This window comes from Monodelphis domestica, chromosome 4, assembly GCF_027887165.1.
Source record: "Monodelphis domestica isolate mMonDom1 chromosome 4, mMonDom1.pri, whole genome shotgun sequence".
NCBI lineage: Eukaryota > Metazoa > Chordata > Mammalia > Didelphimorphia > Didelphidae > Monodelphis > Monodelphis domestica.
Window position 1 is genome coordinate 401,489,903 of NC_077230.1, and position 23,775 is coordinate 401,513,677.

General features: G+C 47.6%; 1 long non-coding RNA gene across 1 annotated transcript in view; it reads left to right on the forward strand.

The window, feature by feature from the left end:
- The first annotated feature begins 4,566 nt into the window (after positions 1 to 4,566).
- LOC103097022 (uncharacterized) overlaps positions 4,567 to 23,775 on the forward strand; it is a 36,803-nt gene continuing 17,594 nt past the window's right edge. The window contains exons 1-2 of the long non-coding RNA XR_008911573.1: positions 4,567 to 4,799; positions 14,978 to 15,212. This is a non-coding gene — a long non-coding RNA (uncharacterized LOC103097022). The remainder of the gene's footprint in view (positions 4,800 to 14,977; positions 15,213 to 23,775) is intronic.

Below are 23,775 nucleotides of genomic sequence, written 5' to 3' on the forward strand. Positions count from 1 at the left end.
GAGGCAAAGACTAGAAAATGATGTGAGTGACTCTCAATTCAGAAATGACGAGCAAACTCCATGATAAATAAGTTTGGTGGAAAATGACCATTTTGAGGAATTCCTAAGAATGTGGGAAGATTGTGTGGACTGATGCAGAATGAAACAGGCAGAAATGAAGAAACTGTGTTCATGATAAGTACAAAAACAGGAAGGTGAAATCCCTAAAAGGCAAATAGCCAGGGCAACTAGGGTTCAAAGGATAGAAAGCCATGTCTGGACATGGGAAGTCCTGGTTTCAAATCCAGCCTCAGACATTTCCTAGCTCTGTGACCCTGGGCAAGTCACTTAGCCCCAGTTGCTTAGTCCTTACCACTCTTCTGCCTTAGAACTGATACTGAGATAGGACAAAAACAAAAATGTAAAGAAAAGGTAAATACAAGGACCTAGAAATGCCTCCCACTAGCCAGAGATTCTGAGAGATAGTGCAGAGGTAGGCGAGGGAAGGTTTTGGGGGGCAATAGTAGGAAATATCAGTTCCAAGATGGAAGAATGGTAAGGAGTAGCCAATGGGGGATTAAGTGACTTGCTCGGGACTACACAGCTAGGAAGTGTCGGAAGTTACATTTGAACCCAGGACCTCCAGGCCTGGCTCTCGATCCACTGAGCCACCTAGCTGCATTCTATGTGAGTGGAGATCTGTCTAAGGAGATTGGAAAAGGGAAGAAAGAACAAAGCTCCATCAACTAAATACAGCAAAAGGACTTGATATTTGATCTGAAAGGTCTTAAGCAGACACTAAAGTTTACTGAGTAGGAAGGAAGGGTTGGGTATTGCTCAATCTTTATCACAGAAGAGAGGATCTTAAGTGGTTTTTCCCAAGACCAGTCTTTGAGAATAGAGCAGGAGTAAATAGGTAGATCCTTCTAATGAATGGCAGTGTAGGGGGAGTCCCGAGTTTTAATCCTGGCACCCGTCGTTTATTAGATGTATAATGAACAAGTTACTTCTTTCTGGATCTTATCGATAATATGCAAAAGATTTACTAGATGTGGTTCAGTGAAAAAACTGTGGATCTAGACTCAAAAGGTTTTGGATTCAAATCCTCCTTCTGCCACTTGCTGCCTATATGACTTCAGGCAAATCACTTACTTAAATTTGGGCCTTGGGTTTTCTCATCTGTAAAGGGAGGAAGTTGAACTTTGGTCTCTGAGGTCCCCTCTAGTTCTAAATCTTTGATCCTATGGTTTTTCTGAAAATATTGTCTGCTGGAAAGAAGTCAGGAGGCTGGGGTTCTAGCTCTGCTACTCACTACTATTAGAGTTGTTCAGTTATGTCTGACTCTTCCTGACTCTATTTGGGGTTTTCTTATCAGAGAAATTGGAGTGATTTGCCTCATTTTATAAATGAGGAAACTGAGGCAAACAGAATTGAGTGACTTGTCCAGAATCACACAGCTAGGAAATGGTTGAGGTCATACTTAAACCCAGGACTTCCCGTCTTCACATCTGATGTTCTATCCACTGAACCACTCAGCTGAACATATTAATTATTGAACATTTTAATGGTACTATTTCACCAAATGCTGTTCTTTTGTATGAATTTGTTCTCTGGCTAACCAAAGAAAAAAATTAACCATGGTAGAGGGGGCCTCATGAGCTCTTGTTGCAGAAGACCTCAATCTGGAGTAATTCTGGGGTGCCCACAGGTAAGAGTGGGTGCCTGAGGTGCTTGTTACACATACCTAGATGAGGTTTGGATGGACTGGGTAAAGGAGATGAAGGCCACCTTTCCTCCCCCATCAGCTGGCTCTAAACGGTCATTTACTTCTTGACTGTGCCCATCCAGCCTGCCCACACATAGGCTCAGGGGCAAATACTAAAGCCCACACTTAGAAATTCCTTTCTTTCTTCCCTCCTTCCTTCCTTCCTTCCTTCCTTCTTTCCTTTCCTTTCTTCCTTCTTTTCTTTCTTTCTTTTCTTCCTTCCTTCCTTCCTTCCTTCCTTCCTTCCTTCCTTCCTTCCTTCCTTCCTTCCTTCCTTCCTTCCTTCCTTCCTTCCTTCCTTCCTTCCTTCCTTCCTTCCTTCCTTCCTTCCTTCCTTCCTTCCTTCCTTCCTTCCTTCCTTCCTTCCTTCCTTCTTTTCTTTCCTTTCTCTCTCTTTCTTTTTATAAATTCTTACTTTTCATCTCAGAACCATTAATGTATATTGGTTCCAAGGCAGAAGAGTAATAAGGGCTAGGCAATGGGGCTTACATGACTGTCCCAGGGTCACAAAACTAGGAAGCATCTGAAACCAGATTTGAACCCTCCTGATTCTAGGCCTGGTTCTGAATCCACTGAACCACTTAGCTGCCTCCTAGATGTTTCCAAATGAAATCAAGCTAAAGTTTAATTCTGCTACCTTTCTGATTTTGTTTGCTTAATCAATCAAAAAATAATTTGGAAATACTTGCTGCATAGCAGGCACTGGGCCAGGCTGCAGGGTTCTTCAGGGCCACCTCAAACCCGGCAGAATGTTATATTTTTGATGTGAGCATTTACACCTTGGAAATCGACAAAATGATAAATCAGGGCTGAATTGATTGATTTGATTTTCTAGACCTAAGAAAGGGAGGGAGAAAATAGGAATGATGCAGATTAGAACTAGCAGGTTGTTAAATATTGACCAGCACAGCCCTGGTTCTGGGGAAACAAAGGCAAAAATGAAACACTCCCTGACCTTAATGAGCTTACCTTCTGCTGGCAGAGATCACATACACATAAGTGTATGCAAAATTAGCACACAGTATAGGGGTGGCCAGTAAGGAAAGGCTTCCTCCTATGGGAGATGGAATTGCAGCTGAATTCCTACCTTCCTGGAAACCTCAACTCAAATGCCCCCTCCTTTCTGAAGGCTCCTTCTCCCCCAAACCCCTTCAGAAGTCTCTAACCTTACATGAGGCTTTTTTTTTTTAACCCTCACCTTCTGTCTTGGAGTCAATACTGTATATTGGCTCCAAGACAGAAGAGTGGTAAGAGCTAGGCAATGGGGGTTAAGTGACTTGCCCAGGGTCACACAGCTGGGAAGTGTCTGAGGTCAGATTTGAACCCAGGACCTCTTGTCTCTAGGCCTGGCTCTCAATCCACTGAGCTACCCAGCTGCCCCCGCATGAGACTTTTTTGCACATCTCCCATATATATTTAATTATGTCCTTATATAATATAGTAAATATATTTTATATTACTATATTATATATTCAATATATTTATATATAAAATATGTATTGGAGATCAGCCTGGCCATCTGAGAAACACCGCTTAGGTGCTGCCTCCTATAGACAGCCTTTCTGGATTGCCCCGGTTGTACACACACAATCCCTCTTACAGTGGTTTCTCTATGTCTGTATATTCTTTGCATTTCATTCTTCTCTTACCCATTGGATTCTTCTTCCATCAAAGTGAACTCGAGGAGGTTTCTGGGAGCCCTTTCACAGGGTCTCGCCCCTAGGAGATGCTTAACCCCAATGGGCATAAGTCCCATTTCTAGTTCTTTCTACAACCCTGTGGGGCAGCCAGTATGGGCATTCAGAGCCCTCTTTTCTATGCCTCAGGGTCAGCCGGTTAGGAATTGTGGGAGCTCGGTCTGAGACGGAGCCAGAGGGACTTTTCCCACCCCCTGCCCCATCAGAGAACTGGAGGGCCTGCAGCAGCTTCCGGGGTCTCGGTCTCGGAGAACATTTAGTCGTCCCCCCTCCCCCTCCTTTTCCAAAGGAGGAAGCTCAGGCGCAGACAGTGGGATTCATTTGACCAAGGTCACCTCAGTGAGAAAGTAATAAAGCCAAGAATGAGGCAGCCCTCTGGGCTCCAGACACCAGCATTCTTTCTCTGGTGCTCATGGGCTCCAGACTCTGACTCTGCTATTACTTCTCCTCAACCAATCACTCCGCAGCATCTCCCGAGAGCCTACTGTGCGCCGGGCACCTAGTGTGCGAGGTGCTGGGGATGCAGACAGAGCAGCCCTTCTCCGGGGGCTGCATTCTGCAGAATAATCATCCCGAGCAAATGAAAGGGAGCAGAATCAGGGTTTGGGTCCCCTGAAGGCCAGGGGACCTGGCCTCTCGGCTCCTCTGTTCAGCTCTCCCTGAATGTCTCTGGAGCTGAAATGTTGAATTTCACACAGGGCCTCCCACCCCTACTTCCTTTTCTCAGCTCCACTTTGGGAAGCAGTGAAAAGGGGCCGGGGCCGCGGCCCTCAGAAGTTAGTCCTCCAGGTTCCCCCCACCTCCCACCCTTTTGCAGATGTCCGGAGATGCTGAGCCACTCACTGCCCAAGGTCACCCAGGCAGTAAGCAGAAAAGACGAATTTGAACCCAGATCCCTGCCACCGCACCCGGTTGGGATGGTGCAGGGTCCCTAACCTTGATGTCCCATTTTCCTTAAGCGCCGGAGAGTCTGTGATAGTTTGGGCTGGAGCTGCCCGGCCCCCCTCCCCCCTCCTCCGTGCCCACTGTCCCTGTCCCTCCCCCTTCCCCCCCCCCCCCCCCCCGCTCTCCCGCCTGCCCGCCCGCTTCCCCCACCCCCAGAGGTTGCATTCCCCTTTAAAAGTCCCGGCACATGTTAAGATGCGGAGCTCCTGCAGGCTGGGCTGCGGCACTGAGGAACTCTGCTGAGCTGTGCAGTTCGTGCAGCCAGAGATTCCCAACAATGTCATTGTGTGCCGGAGCCGGGCGGCCACTGCACCAGCCGCTCAACTTGGCCCGAGCCCTCCGCTCGCCCCGGGCGCCCTGCGGGGGGCCACAACCCGGGCCCCCACGGAGCCCCGCGCGCCCCGGCCCGTACGGTAAGCCAGTGCGCCCTCCCCCTCGGCTCCCGACTGGAGCGGGCAGGGGGCGGAGATTCTTCGGCCCCAGGAGGAGCAGTGGGCTAGCAGTCCTGCCGCAGCCGCCCTCCCCTCTCCTCCACCCCCCCCCCCCCGCCCTCGGTGCTCTCCCCAGCTCAGCTTCCTCCCCCAACTCCCAACTTGGGAGAGCCCGCCGGGAGCGTGGGCTGACTGCGGAACCCGGGAAGTGGAGTTGGAGAAGGGGCGCCTGGAGTTAGAGGACTCCCCGAGACGCGGGTTCGAATGCGAGCCCGGTGACCTTGAGTCGCTCACTACCCCCTCAGGTCATGATTTTTTTTCCTCCTCTGTAAAGCGGCGCGGCTGGGGACGGAACCTTCGCGGCGCGCCTCGTGTTCCTACTTTTTCTTCTTGACTCCAGGCAGTCGGGGAAGGAAAGGGGCATTTATGAAGCACACACTGTGTGCCAAGAACTGTGCTGGGCTTCTATACCACCACTACTACTACCACTCCTCCTCCTCCTGGATGCAGCTAATGTAGTACTTTAATGTTTGCAAAGCGTTTTGTACAAACTAGATCTTTAGAAATGTGCCTCTCTGGACTTCTGGGAAACTAAATAGTGAACGGGCAGTTTTGAAAAAGAGAGAAAACTTGAGGTTTCTCTTCCCTTCCCCCTTTCTCTGGTGAAAAAAGGGAAGAAGTGGGGCAGCTGGCTGGCTCCGAGTAGTGAGAGCCAGGCCTAGAGACAGCATGCTGGTCCTGGGTTCAAATTTGACCCCCGACAGGCCCTAGCTGGGACTTTGGCTTAAGCCCCTTACCCCCCATTGCCCAGCCCTTACAGCTCTTCTTTCTGCCTCGGAAGCCATGCCCAGCGTGGGTTCAAAGAGGGAAAGCCAGTTTAAAGACAAAAGAGGAAAGGGAAGGAGGTAGAGCACTTTGGGGAAACTTCGAGTTCGGGCTCTCTTTCTGAGACTCTTCTTGGCCCTCTTGCCTCGCCGCTGCTCGCCAGGGGCTGGGGGACGCTGCCCCTGGCTCCGGCTTCGGCCCCTGTGGCTGGGGCCCGAGCCAAGGGCTTGGCCGCAGTGGGTCTGGGCCGGGAGCTGCGGAAGCTCGCTGCCTCGCTTCGAAAACTGGAGCGGAGGAAGGGACGGGGCCAAGGCCAGGTGCGGGGAGGGGACCCGGGGACCAGGGACCAGGCGGAGGGAGGAGCGAGGGCGCGGTGCCTGCCTCCAGCTTGCCCTCTCCGGCGCTGCCAAAGCCCCGGGCCTGAGCGCCCGAGAGCCTGAGCGCCCGAGCGCGGCCGCTGCCGGGATCGGAGGCAGAGCGTGGGATGCGGGCTCGGTGCATCGCCCGGACCCGGGGCCGGTGGTTTCGTGATGTCATTGCTGCAGTATTCCTCTCGGGCGCCAGTTGGGCTTTTTCCAATCACTAACGAGTTGCGGGTTCCCCGGCCTGGAGGAATCCCTGCCTCTCTCCACTTGCCCCCCGCCCCCAGTGCCTTCTCGCCCCCTCCCTGGGGCTTGTTTCCTCCGCGGGGCAGAGGCAGCCGCAGCCAGCCGCCGCTCCGCCCCTCTGGGGTCGGGGCAGACTGCAGCCTGCATTGCCCTGGCCCCGGCCAGCAGCCGGAAGGTCTCCCGTGGCCGCCTGAGCATCAGGGCCCAGAGGTGGGAAGAGAAGCCGACTCAGAGGCTGTGCCCGGGCTTGCCTGGGCTTGTTGAGGCCTGTGGTTGCCTCTCCCAGAGACTGGGCAGATCCGGGTGGATCTTCCGAGCAGGGAGCCCAATGACTTCGCTGCCTGGGCCCGAGGCTGAGGGGGTCTGGGAGGGACTGGGACGAGGGAGGGGGGCGGGAGCGGGGGGGGGCGGGGAGACAAAGAGGAAGGGAGGCATTGCGGGTCTATTTCCAATGTGTCAAATGCCAGGAGCCGGAGGTAGAGATTGGGCTGAGCACCTCTGCAGCTTAGAAACTTTGTGTCTGTTTGTCTCTTTGTGCCAATCACCAGGTTTAACTGTGACAAGAAGAAAACTCTTTACACAGTTTAACCTGGGGGCAGCTGGGTGGCTCCGTGAATTGAAAGCCAGACCTAGAGACTGGAGGTCCTGGGTTCAAATGCAGCCTCGGACACTTCCTAGCTAGGTGACCCTGGGCAAGTCACTTGACCCCCATTGCCTAGCCCCTACTGCTCTTCCACCTTGGAGCCAATGAACATTATTGATTCTAAGACAGAAGGTAAGGTTTGGGGAGGGAGAAAGGAGCCTATGAATGTCAGTCAATAGGCATTGTGGTCTTCTGGCTAGAGAGCCCAGAGGCAGGAAGATGCCCCATCTCAGACACCCACCGGCAATGTGATCCCAGGTAAGTCCCTTGTCCTTCCGTTTGGATTGGCAGCTAACTGAGACATCACAGTGGGAGAAACGCTGGCATTGGGACAATAGAAAAGGGTGGGACTTAGTGGCTCTGCAGGTGGGACCTTGGACTGTAATCTTGCCAGGACTCAGTTTCCCTGTCTGTAAAATGAGAAGGTGGGCTGGGTGACAGCGGAGGTCCCTTCTCCCTCTTCATCTGTGCTCCTGAGGTGCAGATCAGGGTGGAGGGAGTTTCTTTTCTCCGGTCCCTTGGTTGCATGCACCCTAAATATCTCTCTGAAGACAGTGGATAGCATTCCCAGCCCTGATGTCCAGGAGCTGGGGTGCCTGGGCTTTGTTTTCACTTTGGCCTGCGTTGGGTCTTTTTCTCAGCCTCAGTGTCCCCCGTGGATTTCGTTCTGTGGCACTCTGGGTGTCTTGTGGCAAGGAAAGAGGGAAAGGGGGCCGTGGGGGAGCAGGAGGTAGCCGAGAAATGTCCTGCTTGCCTTCAGGATGAAAACTGGATGGGGTGCTCTGGAGACTGCCTGGCCGTGGCAGGAGGATCTGGAGGGAGTCCTGCGTTTGAATGGAGCTCCACTGGCCCCAGGTACCCTGCCAGAGGGTACTCTGGACCCTTGCTGAGAAGCCAAGAGGCAATCGATGGGAGAATTGTGTGTGTGTGATCTAGTCAGTGACCCTCTGCACTGCTGTCCAAAGCAGTGGCCTGTGGTGTGCCAGAGGAGGGGGAAGGGGGAGAAGAGGATCTGCTTTTGTCAAATAATTATAAATAATGTTAAAAAATGTTAAGTTATAAACTGTAGCAACACATCGTATAGTGTAAACGTGATGGATTTCTTATTGTGTAGTGAAGCATTTATTAAACACCTATTGGTACCAAGCCCCGAGCTCAGTAAAAAAAAAAATCAATAAACATTAACCAACTGATGCCAGAAACTGAACTCAGTCAAAAAGTCAGTAAAGAGGGCAGCTGGGTAGCTCAGTGGATGGAGAGCCAGGCCCAGAGACGGGAGGTCCTGGGTTCAAATTTGACCTCAGACACCTCCCAGCTGTATGACCCTGGTCAAGTCACTTAACCCCCATTGCCTAGCCCTTACCACTCTTCTGCCTTGGAACCAATACACAGTATTGACTCCAAGACAGAAGGTAAGAGTTTAAAAAGAAGTCAGTAAACATTTATTAAATGCCTATGGTGAGGGGGCAGCTAAGTAGCAAAGTGGTTAGATCTCCAGGCCTAGAGACAGGAGGTCCTGGGTTCAAATCTGGCCTCAGATACTTCCTAACTATGTGACCCTGGGCAAGTCACTTAACCCCAATTACCCAGCCCTTTCTGTTCTGCTTTGGAACCATTACATAGTATGGATCTTAAGATGGAAGCTTAGAGTTTAAATACAAAAAAAAAGAAAAAGAAAAAAAAAGAATTCATACCAAGACAGAGCTCTGGTAAGGGTTTAAAAAACAAACAAACACCACTTATTGGTACCAGGCACCTGAGGTCAGTCAAGAAGTCAATAAACATTTGTTAAGCTCCTACTGTGTGTCGGGCACTTTGCGCTGAGGATATAGAACATGGTCAAAAGAGAGTCCCTGCCCTCAAGGAGCTCATAGTCAAATGGGGAAGAGAACACATACAAAGAAGATATGTAGAAAGGAAAACTGGGGATAAACAGTACAGGAAAGGCACTAGAATTAGGAGGGATCCAGGAGGAAGCTAAGCCCTAAACCCTAGGGAGACAAAGATAAAGGTAAGGCAAGGCAGGAGCTAATGTTCTCCTAATTCCAGCTCTACCATTCATTCATTCATTCATTCATTCATTCATCATTTATTTATTCATTTAAAACCCTCACCTTTGATCTTAGAATCAATACTATGTATTGGTTGCAAGACAGAAGAACCGGATGGGCAGTGAAAAGTGACTTGCCCAGGGTCATACAGCTAAGAAGTTACTGAGGCCACATTTGAACCCAGGATCTCCCATCTCTGGGCTTGACTCTTAAATCCACCTAGATGCTTCTGGCTTTACCATTTATTAGCTTTGTGATCCTGGATAAATCTCTTCACCTCTCTCTGAGACCATTTCCAGGAAAATGAGGGGCCTCTGAGGTCCCATCTAGCTCTTAAATCTATGATAATGACAGCTAGCATGTATATGATGCTTCAAGGTTTGCAAAGCATTTTACACTTAGTTCTCACAACAACCCTGAAAGGTAGATGCTATTATTAATTATTATCCCTGTTTTATAGATGAGGAAACTGAGGCAGGTGGTGGTTAAGTGACTTGCCCTGGGTCAAAAGGCTAGCAAGTGTCTGAAGTCAAATTTGTACTTGGGTCTTCCTGGCTCAAGGTCCAGAACTCTATGCCTCATAATGATCTTGTGAAATCCAGAATACGTCCTTCATTTGGTCTCTGTGTGCTGAGTGATGCCCCTTGGCATTTCTTTATCTAGGTCTTCCCGTATTTCCTCACTCTGCCTATTTGTTGTCTTTGTGTGGATGATTTTTAAGACTTAGGAAGATTTGATCATGTTAAAAAGGAAGCTGCTTGAGTGTAGAGACTGGGTGCCTGGAGCCTGGGCAGGATCTGGGATACTGGATGCTCTCCGGGGATTTCCTTGTGCCTTTTTGTTTTTGAGTTGCTTCCCCCATGGGCTAAGAGCTGGGCAAGGCGGAGACTGTGTGTTGACCTTTTTGGCGAGCCAGGATCTTAGTACTGCGCCTGGCACCACTCACTAATAGGCATTTGCCGGTTGGTTGACCGATGGATCAATTCCCGTAGGAACTGCCTCGGTGGCCAGTGAAGAGTTTCTGACTTCTCCTCTTAGATTGGGGTGGGGGGGGAGCTTATGGAACTTGTCTTCCATCCCACAGCCAATGGGTAACAGGGGAAGGTCTTGAATATAACCCCCTCCCCCAAACACAAATATTTTGTTCTTGGCTTTTGTTCCCCAGCCTCTTGGTTAGTGCCTGTAAAAATAGCTAATATATAATAAAATGGGCAAGGCACCTTGGAAACCTTATAACATATAATAATATAATATATTATATAATATATAAAATAATAGAATATACACTATATATAAAATAATAGAATTTATACTATAATATTATAGAATATGTAATACAGTAGATGATAGTATATGACATACTATATCGTGTATATATAATATATGATATATACTATACTTTATAGAGTATGTAGTGTTATCCCTTCTACATTGGGGGGTTAGGGACAATCTGGAAAATCTGTGTAATGGTTTTTGGCCCTCCCTTCATGCCAGAGAAGAAGTCCAGATTTGTTCTTTTTCTCTTATGGGGTGTTTACAGAACCTTAATGTAAATTTTGGCTGAAGTGTGCATTTTGGAGTGTCTAAGCTTTTTTCTGGCACCTGTTAGCCTTTGCAGCTGCAGAACCCCTCCCAAGTTCACATTCAATTTCTTATGCCAACCCAGGATATATTTATGTGTGGAAGGGACAACTGTAATACTCTATAACGTATAATATAGTTTATTCACACATACATATGTTGTTCAGTTGTTTCATTCATGTCTAACTCTTTGCAACCCCTTTTTACAGGTTTTCTTGGCAATGTCATTTTTTTTCTCTAGCTCATATTACAGATGAGGAAACTGAGGCAAACAGGATGAAGTGACTTGGCCAGGGTCATTTAGCTAGTAAATGTCTGAGGCCGGATGTGAATTTATGAAGATGAGTCTTCCTGACTCTAGGTCAGACACTCCCCACTGTGCCAATCTAGCTACCACTTACTAGTTGCTGGTAACCTCCCTTGGCCATAGTTCCCTCGTCTGCCAAACAGAGGGTTTGGACAGCTTTCTGGATTTGGAATTAGAGGCTTTTGGCTCAAATTTAGGCTCACCACTTATTTTTTAAGTGACCCTAGATTCACCTCTCTATGCCTCAGTTTCCTCACTTGTAAAATAAGTGTTAGACTAGCTGGCCTCCAAGCATTTACTATCCTGTGGCTCCAGGTCCAGCCATCTGGCTGTTACCTTTAGAGAAGAACAGGGAGCAGGAATCAAAGTCTTTGGAACATGATACCCATATTTCAGGGGCCAGATGGAGTCCTTGGAAGAGAAAGGAGATTCATCTTACTCTTAGACCCGAGGGAGGGATGCAAGGACAGAGAGACTATTTCGAGGGAGGGAGGAGGGTAGATAAGGGAGATACCTCAGGATAGCCTGGGGCTTCTTGACCATTTCCTTGTCTGGCTCTAAGCAGATGACTTCACCCCAAATTTGAGGCCCGTAAGCCCCAAGCCAAGAGAATAATAATAAGGATGCTTGGAATTTCAAGCACCGCAGACAGAAAGCCTGATTTAGTCTCATAACATTCCTATGAAGTAAGAGAAAAAAGCAGGGAATTATTTTCTCCATTTTTCATCCAGGGAAAGTGAGGCTCAAGACTGGGAAGTGACATCTCCTTTTAGAAGGGGATATTTGGGCAATGCCAGGGCTGGACTTTTGGTCTCTTGACCCCGAGTCACAGTTTGATACAGTTAAGCATCTTTCAGCTGTAATTTGCCCCTTTTCTAGATGTAATCTGTTCTACTTTGTAGTGTGAGACATGAGCCATAACAAGGATGGGACACTGGGACTTTGTCCCGGGCTGCCAGTATCTGGGGGTGCACCTCTTCCTCCATGCCACAATTCAGATCCTTCGGGGCTCCCGCCTGGCCTCTTTCCTCCCTTCACTGTGGTGCATTATCCCTGCAATCCCTACAGAGTCACGGGCTCCAGGACTCTGGGGAGTGAGTGAGGTGCCTCCCCCTCAACCACTGGTTTGTCCCATGTGAAAGGATGCCTAGTTTGGGCCAAGATGGTAGAGACGACCTCAGACCAGGGGCTGCTCTCAGAAATGGCGTTACTGACCGCCTCACTCCTCAACTTTCCCCATGACGTAGCTAGCATGCGCTCAGTGCTTTATGAGTATCCTCTCATATTCATGTGAGTTATGGACATATTTATTTGTGCATCCGTGTCTAGATGTCCGTATGTGTGCGCATTGTCTCCCCTATTAGACTGGAAGCTCCTTGAGGACCGGGTCTCTGATGCCCCAACACTAGTAGGGGCTTAATAAATGTTGACGGATTAATTGATTTTCATCACAACCCTGAAGGGAGGCGGTACTGGTGCCCAAAGTCTAGGCTTTGAAGTCCTCAGAGATCAGCATTTGAATCCTAACTGGGGCTTTTGCCAGCAGTGTGACTCCAGGACAGGGACTTCACTGCTTAGGTCCAGTGCTTTTCCCCCTTAATTATTTTCCTTTCATCCCCTCTATGGCCAGCTCCGGACACTTCTGTTTGCATGATGTCTCTCGTTAGATCGGAAGCTCCTTGAGGGCAGGGATTGGATCTCCAGCCCTAAGCACAGATGCCTGACACATAGAAGGCACTTCATTAAATGAACTTCTTTGAGCTTCAGTTTCTTCTTCTGAGAAATGTGGAGAATGACACATTCCTCCCAGGATTGTCTGAGGTTTAAATGTGGGCGCATTATATACTATGCATCAGCTTTGCACATTGTTATTTCAATCCCATCAAACCTGGCATGTATTTATTAAGCTCCTACTGTGTGTGGAACATCCTGCTTGGGGGGTGGGGGAGAGAATGAGACAGAGACAGAGAGAGATACAGAGTCAGAGAGACAGAGAGACAGAGAGAGAAAGGGAGAGACAGAGACAGAGATGGAGAGAGAGAAAGGGAGAGTCAGAGACAGAGATGGAGAGAGGGAGAGAGAGATGGAGAGGGAGAGAGAGGGAGACAGAGAGACAGAGAGAGAGAGAGAGAGAGAGAGAGAGAGAGCGTGAGGAGCCAGAGCCAGAGCCAGAGCCAGAGAGGGAGAGAGACAGAGACAGAGACAGAGAGAGGAGAGAGACAGAGAGAGAGAGAGAGAGAGAGAGAGAGAGAGAGAGAGAGAGAGAGAGAGAGAGAGAGAGAGAGAGAGAGAGGGAGGGAGGGAGAGAGAGAGAGAGAGAGAGAGACAGAGAGACAGAGAGAGAGAGACAGAGACAGAGACAGAGACAGAGACAGAGAGAGAGAGAGAGAGAGAGAGAGAGAGGGAGGGAGGGAGGGAGAGAGAGAGAGAGAGAGAGAGAGAGAGAGAGAGAGAGAGAGAGAGAGAGAGAGAGAGAGAGAGAGAGAGAGGATGAGAGAATAGTGGAAAACAGTTTCAGTGCTGAAAGGGTTGACATTCAGCTGGATCAGAGATGCTTAAGGAGAGCAGAGGAAGGAATCTGGAGAAGCATCCCCAGGCTTAAAGAAATCTTAATGAAAGTCTATTTAAAGAGATGTCAAAGAGTGGAAAAGTTTGGAATCTAGATGATCTTAGTGTCTTTCACCTTTCTGACTCGCACCCCTTACCTCTGCCCTAGCCTGCTTTCCTTTAAGAACTGGGATAGGAAATAAGCATTTGTTAAAAACATACTATGTGCCAGGCACTGTGCTAAGTCTGGTACAGTTATAGCCCAGACTAGGGTGGTGCCACAACACAGATGATCTTTGAAAACCAAATTCCTTTCCCTAAGATGATACAAGATGTAGCAGGCCAATTGGTCAGTCAACCAATATCTATGAAGCACCTACTATGTGCCAGGCACTTCACAAAGCCCCAAAGAAACCAGAAGGGCAAAGAAGATGCTTCCATTCTAATGGGGGAAGGCAGCACAATTGATCTAGATAGGATTAATAGAATGTAACTGACAGAGGGAAGGAATCAGGAAGGGAGGGATTAAAAAAACAAAACAGCCTAAATGTATTGATGTAGTTTTTTTTTTTATTACACTCACATCTGGAAATATGAGGAGGGGGGACATTGAAATTGGACCCAGGGTTGAAACAAAAAGAAACTGTTGGGGCAACGAGGTAACACAGTAGATGGAGTATCAGGCCTAGATATGAAAGGATTGGATTCAAATGTGACCTCAGACACTTCCCAGCTGTGTGACCCTGGGCAAGTCACTTGACCCCCATTGCCTAGCCCTTACCACTGTTCTGCCTTGGAGCTAATACAAAGTATTGACTCTAAGATGGAAGGTGAGGGTTTTAAAAAATAAAATAAAAAATAATTGACACTAAGACAGAGGAAAAAGGTTTGTTTATTTATTTATTTGTTTGTTTAAAACCTCAACTTCCATCTTAGAATCTATACTGTGTATTGGTTCCAAGGCAGAAGAGCAGTAAGGACTAGGCAATGGGGGTGAAGTGACTTGTCCAGGGTCATACAAGATTGTAAGTGTCTGAAGGTTTATTTTTTAAAGGAATTATTAAGCCTGAATACCTAATAAGGGATGGGAATATGAGACCACTAATTCAGCATTCTGCCTCAGTAGTCCCTCTACCAAGAGGAAAGAAGTGGATTTTGTCATTTATTTATTCTCTGGGATTGTTATTGGATTTTTTGTGATCTTTTAATTTACCTTGTTGGAGACTTTGTGCATATTGTTTTGGGGGTTCTGCTTATTTTCCTCCCCTTCAAATTCAGGGCTCAGGAAAGGGATTCCAGAAAGCCATGGCATCAAGCCCTTCCTACCCGGGTTCTCAGCCTCACTGTAGGGCTGGGCATAAGGGAGACCAAACAAAGGGGATAGGGCCAAAGCCAAAGAAATCTGCTGACTCTCTTCAGAGTTTCCAGATAGTTCAATTGCCATATAATTTCTCCAAGACTGTGGGGCTTGTGGAGTGCCCCGATTCTCTCCCTTCTTCTCCCCTTTTCCAGGCTAAGGGCTGCCGCCTCCCCTTTTCTCCTCCTCCTTTCCTGTCTTCTGAGTTTTTAACCATTAATTTTCCTTGTTCGGTCTCTAGAGAGAACACGGCCTTCCAGCCACTGGCAAAGGAAAGGAGGATGCCTTCCAGTTGGAGACGAGAGATGGGAATGGGCCAAATTGAGTGGGTACCAGAGAGAAGAGGCCAGCTGCTGACCCAGAGGAGCTCGACCTTGCTCGCTCATTCTCAGGAGAGACGACGATGCTCTGCCTGACTGGGCCCTCTCCATGGACCCTGTTTCTGCCTTCTGCTAACCAGGAGTCTCTCGGAGGAGGTGAGTGTTAGTGGATGTAGGCTGGGCCCAATGATGACCCCAACTCAGCCAGGAGGGTAGAAAGTGGCTGTCTGACTTCCCTTATTAACCAAGCCCTTCTCTTCCAGCTGGAAGCTCCCTCAATGAAACTTTCAGGGCCAGGTTCCAGAAAGTACTTAAAGGGTCCAAACCCTTGAGCCTTGGGGCTTTGATTTCATTTAGTCAAGGGCTGGGCTAAGGGGAGAAGACACCCCATTTTTTTATTAATAGAGTGGGGAAACAAATTATTTAGGGAACATTTTTTGAATGTTTTAAATTGAGAGTTCATTCAGTTGACATCTTTAAGCATAAAGTCATGGAATCAGAGCTGAAAAGGATCTAAAGACCCCCTCATTGAACCCCTTTATTTCACAGAGGAGGAAATAGCAGCCCAGAGATATCACAGGGTCATAGATTAGTGCCTTGAAGGGACTTCTGAGATCATCCAAACTTGTATTTTATGGATAGGGAAACTGAGGCCCAGGGAGCTCATAGAATCAGAAAATCATTGTTTTAGAGCTGGAAGAGACCTCAGAAGCCATGTAGATGAGGAAACTGAGGCCCAGGGAGCTCATAGAATCAGAAAATCATTGTTTTAGAGCTGGAAGAGACCTCAGAAGCCATCTAGATGAGAAAACTGAGGCCCAGGGAGCTCATAGAATCAGAAAATCATTGTTTTAGAGCTGGAAGAGACCTCAGAAGCCATCTAGATGAGGAAACTGAGGCCCAGGGAGCTCATAGAATCAGAAAATCATTGTTTTAGAGCTGGAAGAGACCTCAGAAGCCATGTAGATGAGGAAACTGAGGCCCAGGGAGCTCATAGAATCAGAAAATCATTGTTTTAGAGCTGGAAGAGACCTCAGAAGCCATGTAGATGAGGAAACTGAGGCCCAGGGAGCTCATAGAATCAGAAAATCATTGTTTTAGAGCTGGAAGAGACCTCAGAAGCCATCTAGATGAGAAAACTGAGGCCCAGGGAGCTCATAGAATCAGAAAATCATTGTTTTAGAGTTGGAAGAGACCTCAGAAGCCATCTAGATGAGGAAACTGAGGCCCAGGGAACTCATAGAATCAGAAAATCATTGTTTTAGAGCTGGAAGAGACCTCAGAAGCCATGTAGATGAGGAAACTGAGGTGATTTGGCCAAGGCTGCGTGGGTAGGAGTCTAGAATCTCAGTACAGGCCCTTTGACTTCCTGATCTATTGTCACTCTTTCCACTGAACCACAACCACAATAATCTGCATTTCTAGAGTGCTTTTAGCTTTCTAAAATGCCTCACAAATATTATCTCATTTGATTCTCGCAATAACCCTGCAAAGTAGATGACTGTTATTAATCCCTAATTTACAAGAAAACTGAGGCAGAGAGAGGTTGAGTGATTTTTTTTCCAGGGTCACACCAATGATTAAGTGTCTGAAGGAGGATTTGAATGGGGGTCTTCCAGACCCAGAACTGTAGCTGCTTTACCACCTAGCCACCTCTATTAATATTAATAGATTTTTAAAAATGAGAACATAGTAATAATAGCTGGCATTTCTTTTTTTATTGAAACCCTCACCTTCCACCTTAGAATCAATATTATGTATTGGTTCTAAGGCAGAGTGGTATGGGTTAGGCAATGGGAGTTATTAAGTGACTTGCCCAGGGTCACCCAGCTAGGAAGTGTCTGAGTTCAGATTTGAACCCAGGACCGCCTGACACTCCATCTACAGAGCTCCCCAGCTGCTCCCAGTAGCTGGCATTTCTAAAGAATCTTGGGGTTTAGCAAGTACTTACCATTATTTCTTTTGAGTCTATGAGGAAGGGAAGTCCAGGAGCTCTTGGTGCCCCTATTTTTGAGATAGAAGGGCTGAGGCCCAAGTGGTAGACTGGGGATTTTAAAAGAACTCATTCTTTTGTAGGGTTCTAGTTTTAGACCTGAAAGGGATCTCAGAGGCCAGTTAGTCCATCCCCTCATTTTACCAGGGAGGAAATTGAACCCCAGAAATGGAAAAGGATTTGCCGAAGTTCATAATGGTAGCAGGTGAAAAAGGTTGGACTTGAACTCAGGTCTTTTGATTCATGATCCTATGTGCTTTCTTCTAGACCTTACTACCTCCTGGACCCTTTAAAGTCTCATATAATATGCTCATTCAAAATTAATTTTAGGGGCACCAGAGTGGCAAAGTGGATAGAGAGTGAGGCCTGGAGTTGGGAAGATCAGGGTTCAAATCAGGTCTCAGACACTTCCTAGTGGGGTGACCCTAGGAAAGTAATTTAATTAACCCCATTTGCCTTGCCCTTCTATTTTAGAGTTATTATTAAGACAGAAAGGAAAGATTTTTTAAAAAAATCATTTTGAATTGTTCATCACCAAGGCCTTCTCCTGGGCAATAGCTAGTTAGCAAATTATTGTTGCTAGGCAGCTAGATGGCATATTTGATAGATCACTGGCTCTAGAATCAGGGAAACCTGAGTTTAAATCTAGTCTCAAGGGGCAGCAAGGTGGCTCAGTAAATTGAGAGCCAGGCCTAGAAATAGGAGGACCTGGGTTCAAATGTGGCCTCAGACACTTCTTAGCTGTGTGACCCTGGGCAAGTCACTTAGCCTCATTTGCCCAGCCCTTTCTATTCACAGCATAAGGGATTTTCCCAGTGGAATTACACATCCACTACAGGAGGGGAGTAGGGGGAAGGGAGGGAAAGAACATGATTCTCATAACCTGGGAAAATATTCTAAATTAACTAATTAAATAACCCCCCCCCCAAAAAAAAGAAGGTACGGGTTTTTATTTTTTTTAATGCAGCCCTAACACTTATGTGACCCTGGGCAAGTCATTTCTCCCTGTTTGCCTCCATTTTTAGCCAATGCTAAAATGCCCAGGTTCCTTCCTTGGGAATAAGCTGGCACAGCTCCAGCCAGCCCTGGCTGAGTCTTTGCTCTGGAAGGCTTGGCTTTGGATTTAATTGATAACTCCACTGAGAGCTTAATGACGGCTTTTGAACGGCTTTGATGTTGGTCTGTCCCTGCCATGACACAACTTTCCTTTGATTACGTTCCCCATCTCTGGCAGGATTAATAGGAAAAAGAGCACAGATCTTCTTCCTTCTTACCTGAATGGCTCTCTGGGCTTCCAGGCTTTCCCCAGTCCACCCCCCCCCAAAAGCAGCCAGAATGATCTTACTGAGCCTTCATCGTCCCTTTCTTCTTGCCCATCCCTCTCCCGTCGTTTCTTCTTCCCTTCCTCTTCGTTCATTTCTCCTTCCCTAGCACAGGGTCTTACACCCAAGAGGCACTTCATCCATCGTTCTTGGGTTTAGGTGATCCAGAAAAGGAATATGTAGATTTGACTGGAAGGAGATGATCAAGTATGGAAGATCCTCTCCTCTCCTCTCCTCTCCTCTCCTCTCCTCTCCTCTCCTCTCCTCTCCTCTCCTCTCCTCTCCTCTCCTCTCCTCTCCTCTCCTCTCCTCTCCTCTCTCTCCTCTCTCTCCTCTCTCTCCTCTGCTCTGCTCTGCTCTGCTCTGCTCTGCTCTGCTCTGCTCTGCTCTGCTCTGCTCTGCTCTCCTCTCCTCTCCTCTCCTCTCCTCTCCTCTCCTCTCCTCTCCTCTCTCTCCTCTCTCTCCTCTCTCTCCTCTGCTCTGCTCTGCTCTGCTCTGCTCTGCTCTGCTCTGCTCTGCTCTCCTCTCCTCTCCTCTCCTCTCCTCTCCTCTCCTCTCCTCTCCTCTCCTCTCCTCTCTCTCCTCTCTCTCCTCTCTCTCCTCTGCTCTCCTCTCCTCTCCTCTGCTCTCCTCTCCTCTCCTCTCCTCTCCTCCCCTCCCCTCCCCTCCCATCTCTCTCTCCCCCCTTTCTTTCTCTCCCTATCCCTCTCTCCCTTTCCCTCTGTCTCTCTGTCTCTGTCTCCCCCGTCTTAAAACTGATACTAAGTATAGGTTCCAAAACAGAAGAGTAGTAAGGGCTAGGCAACTGAGGTTAAGTGACTTGCCCAAGATCACACGGTGAGGAAGTATCTGAAGCCAGATTTGAACCCATTTGGGGTTTTCTTGGCAAAGACACCAGAGTGGTTTGCTATTTACTTCTCTAACTCATTTTTCAGAAATGGAAAACAGAGACAAATTGGGTTGAGTGTCTTGCCCAGGGTCATACAGCTTATAAATATTAAAAAAAAACATTTATTTACATGGCGATTACTACATGCCAGGCACCAGGCTACAAACAGTATCTCATTTGAATTTCCCCAAATTTCTGCAAAATAGGTGTTATTATCCTCATTTTACAGTTGGGGAGACTGAGGCAGAGGTTTAAGTGACTTGCCCAGGATCACATAGGTAGTAAGTGTCTGAGGTTCAATCCTGACCCCCAGCCCAGTGCTTTATCCATTGTGCTCACCTAGCTTCCCAAGGAAGTGTGTTGGGTTTGGGAGGAAAGATAAAGAACCTTATTTCAGAAGTGGCAAGTTTGAGGTGCTTATGGGACATCCTATTAATTTACATTTAATAAAGAGACATATATCTTATTGCTATTAGCTCATCCTTTTTGAGGAAAAATCATACAGTCATTCTCATCCTTTTCTTGGGTCCTAAAGAGATGGCACAGTGCATAAGTGCTAGCCCTAGAATCAGCAAGATTTATGAGTTCAGACAATTAACCAGCTGTAAGACCCTAGGCAAGTCACTTAGCTCTGTTTGCCTCAGTTTCCTCATCTTGAAAATCAAATGAAAAAGGAAATGGCAGACCACTTCATTATCTTGCCAAGAAAACCCCAAATTGGGGTCACAGAGAGTTGGACATGATTGAAAAACAACACAACAAAAAATATGTGCAGTCATTTGTCCCTTCTCTCTTCATTCTCTGAATCTCTTGCGTTGGGATGCAGCGGAAAGGTTAGACCGGGAAGCCTGTGAGATCTGGGTTCGGATCCCAAAATTCTACTTAATATCTCTGAGAATTTGGACCCATCACGTAATCTCTCTGGGTCCTCATCCCTAAAAAGAAGAGTCTGGACTGAATGCCCCAACCTTAAATCTCTGATCCTGGGAGTGTGTGATTTGTCCTGGTCCTCTTAGCAGTTGTGCTGGGACGGTCTTGTTTCCTAAAGCAAGGATGACCTGGATGTGGCATTTTGGTGGGGAATAACAGCGTAGCCATGTCTGGCTGCTTCTACCTTCCAGCTCCCTGGGGGCCTATTTTAGTCTCTACGTGGGCTCTCTTGGTATCCTTCGAAGGGAGGTGCCAAGTCCTTGAGGCAGTTTGCAATCCTGAAGGTGGCTCGACTTTCAGTCATCATCCACCCCTCTCGATCAGAACATTGCCCTTGGCCCGATGGACACATTGTTCTTCGTGATGCTCTACCTGCCCCGGCCAGTCCAGTTTGGGCACTTTCAGGGCTGGGTCACATGGCTGATACTGATTGGTGCTGTCATCTGCCAAGGGACATCGGCCACAAAGCCAGGGTGACTCAGCCTCAGAAGTGGGTGGGAGGCATTCAGGGCTGTGGGTAGTGAAGCTATGGAGATTCTTTCTGTTTCTTGGCCAGGGCAGTGTTTTTCTTTCTTCCTCCCTGTCTCCCTCTCTCTCCTTCCTTTCTCTTCTCTCCCTCCCTCTCTTCCTCCTTCCCTCTTTCCCTCCTTCTGTCCTTTTCTCTCGCTTCCTCCTTTTTTCTCCTCTCTCTCCCTCCCTTTCTCCTTCTTCCTGTCCCTCTTTCCCTCCCTCTCTCCCTTTCTCTTCTTCCCTCCTTTTCACTCTCCTCCCTTTCTTCTTCTCTCCCTCCTTTCTTCTGTTTCTACCTCTCTCTCTCTTTCTCCTTCCCTCTCTCCCTCCTTTCCCTCTATTCTCCCTCTCTTTCTCTCCCTCATTCTTTCTTTTTCCTCCCTTCTCTCCCTTCCTCTTCCTCCCTTTCCCTTTCCTTCCCTCTCTCTCTCTCTCTCTCTCTCTCTCTCTCTCTCTCTCTCTCTCTCTCTCTCTCTCCTTCTCTTCTTCTTCCCATTATGACCTTGTAACCTTCTACCCACTTCCTGGGGTTAGGAGGGATGGTGGTGCAGAGAGGGAAGGCAGCCCCTGAGTCTGGCCTCAATCTCAGGCTTGGCCCAGAGATCAGAGGCCAAGAATTTTCTCTAAATCTCCCCCAATGAGACCATCCTCTGACTGAATAGCCAAAGCTTGGGGACCCCAGTACCCACAAAGAAGCCCATTCCATTATCAAGGAGGACTGATGGGCAGGAAGTTTGTTCCCGCCTCAAGCCAGAATTTTGTCTCTTGGCAGTTTCTACCCATCATTCCTGTCTCTGTCCTACAGAGCCAAGTAGAACAAGGCTAATCCCTCTTTCAGGTGACACATATTCAGATACTTGAAGACAGAAGTAGTGGTTCACATTTATATAGTACTCCAAAGTTTGTAAAAGCATTTTACACATCTCATTTTATCTTCACAACAATGCAGGGATAGAGATGTTAACATTAACCCCATTTTACATTGGAGGAAACTGAGGCAGATGGCAGTTAAATGACTTGTCCAGGGTGACACTAATTAGGAAACGTCTGAGGCAGGATTCAAAGTCAGACTTCATGACTTTAGGTCCACTGTTCTAAACCACTGCCATGTGCCCTCCGTTGGCCAAACCTCTCCTCTTCCTTTGTCTGGTTTCCAGTCTGATTTTCTTCTCTCAGCTTAGCACTAGGCAGACATTGGTGATTCAGTTACTGGGGCCCGGCTTCTGTAGTGACTTAAGGTCCCAGAAAGAATCAGGGACACCACAGAGCTCACTCTTCCTGTTGCCTAAAGGGTTAGTCTTTCAGAGGAACTGAGAGGGCCTGGGGAAAGGGATATTTATTTATTTATTTGTTTGTTTGTTTATTTTACACCCTTACCTTCCATCTTGGAATCAATACTGTGTACTGGTTCCAAGGCAGAAGAGTGGTAAGGGCTAGGCAATGGGGGTTAAGTGGCTTGCCCAGGGTCACACAGCTGGGAAGTGGCTGAGGCCAGATTTGAATCCAGGACCTCCTGTCTCTAGGCCTGGCTCTCAATCTACTGAGCTACCCAGATGCCCCAAAAGGGATATTTATTAAGTGTGTGCTTACTATGTGCCAGGTGCTAAGAGCTGATGATACAAAAAGAAGCAAAAGACTGTCCCTGCCTTCATGGAGCTCACAGTTGAATGGGAAGACCAACATACAAACAGCTGCAGACAAGAGAAATTGGAGCTAATCAGCAGAGGGAAGGCATCAGTGTTACAGGCTTCTTAGAGGATGTAGGATTTTAGATGGGACTTGAAGGGAACCAAGAGACAAAGATGAGGGGAGAGCACTCCAAGTCTTAGGGGATAGCCAGCGAAATAGAGCATTTTGTGCAAAGATGGCAAGGAGACTGGCGTCACTAGCAAAGGAGAGGGCATGTCTCTGTTATTAGAGAGGAGAGGTTGTATCTGTTCATTTTTGTTGACTGCTAATTACTGGATGATACACCCATTTGCTCTTGTGGAAAGAACTTTAAGGTTTACAATTGGAGGACCTAAATTCCAGCCCAGGCTTAGCCATCCTCTACCCATGGGGTTGTGGATAAACCATTCTCCCTTCTCTAGGCCCTGATTTCCTCCTTTCTAAATGAAATGAGGGAACTAGATCAGATGAGTTCTCTGCTTTCTTCCTACTCTAAACTTTCTGGACCTCAAGGCACAAACCAAAAATCCAGTGGAAAGCTGGAGGAAGCTCCATGGTGTCTTTGATTCTTCCTGGCACCTCAAGTTGCCACAGAGCCCAGGGCCCTGGTAACTGGACCACCAGTGTCTGCCCAGCACTAAACTGAGAGAGAAAAGCTCACCTCCCCTGGTAGGACTGCTGCTGCCAAAGCCAGGGATGAGACAGTGCCCAGGGAGATCAGGGAAATTCATTGGGCTGTTATTTGCAGAAGTCAAAGAGTTGGGACTGGGGGAAAGAAAAGCTTCCCCCATCAGAATCTAGGGTCAGAGTGTCTAAGACTGAAGGGACAGTTGAGTCAAATGCATACATACATGCTGTGGGGTGGATCAGCCTCCCACAGGGGACGGGGTCTTGGAGATGGGACAGTTTTGGTGAAACGATGGATGGGACTCAGCTTTTACATTCAACCCATAGCACAGGTTTCACAGGATAAACTGCTCCACCTTGGCTGAGGCCTGGCTTTATTTTATACCCTCATGATCACACATCTACTTGGCACACAGTTTCATTCTCAACACACATGTTTCCATAGAACCTAACAACTGACAGAAAGCCTAGGGAGATCGTCAATGAAACATTGTTGCTAAGGGCAGGATCAGAGGGTAGAATCAACATGACCCAGATATAGGTTAGGGAATTCAGAGCACAGATTTGCCAGAAGTTTTTATGTCTAGAAAAGAGGGTCCCATCTAAGTGGGTATATAAGAATCCTTAGGTTTAATTTTGTAAGTGGGATCTCCTGGTAATATTCTGCGGGGACAGAGTGGGACATCTGTATCAACCCTGCAAGCATGTTGCTCTCATCTATTTTTCCTGGGGCTAAGTAAGAATAATAATCATGGCAATTCCAATAATAAAGAGATGTTA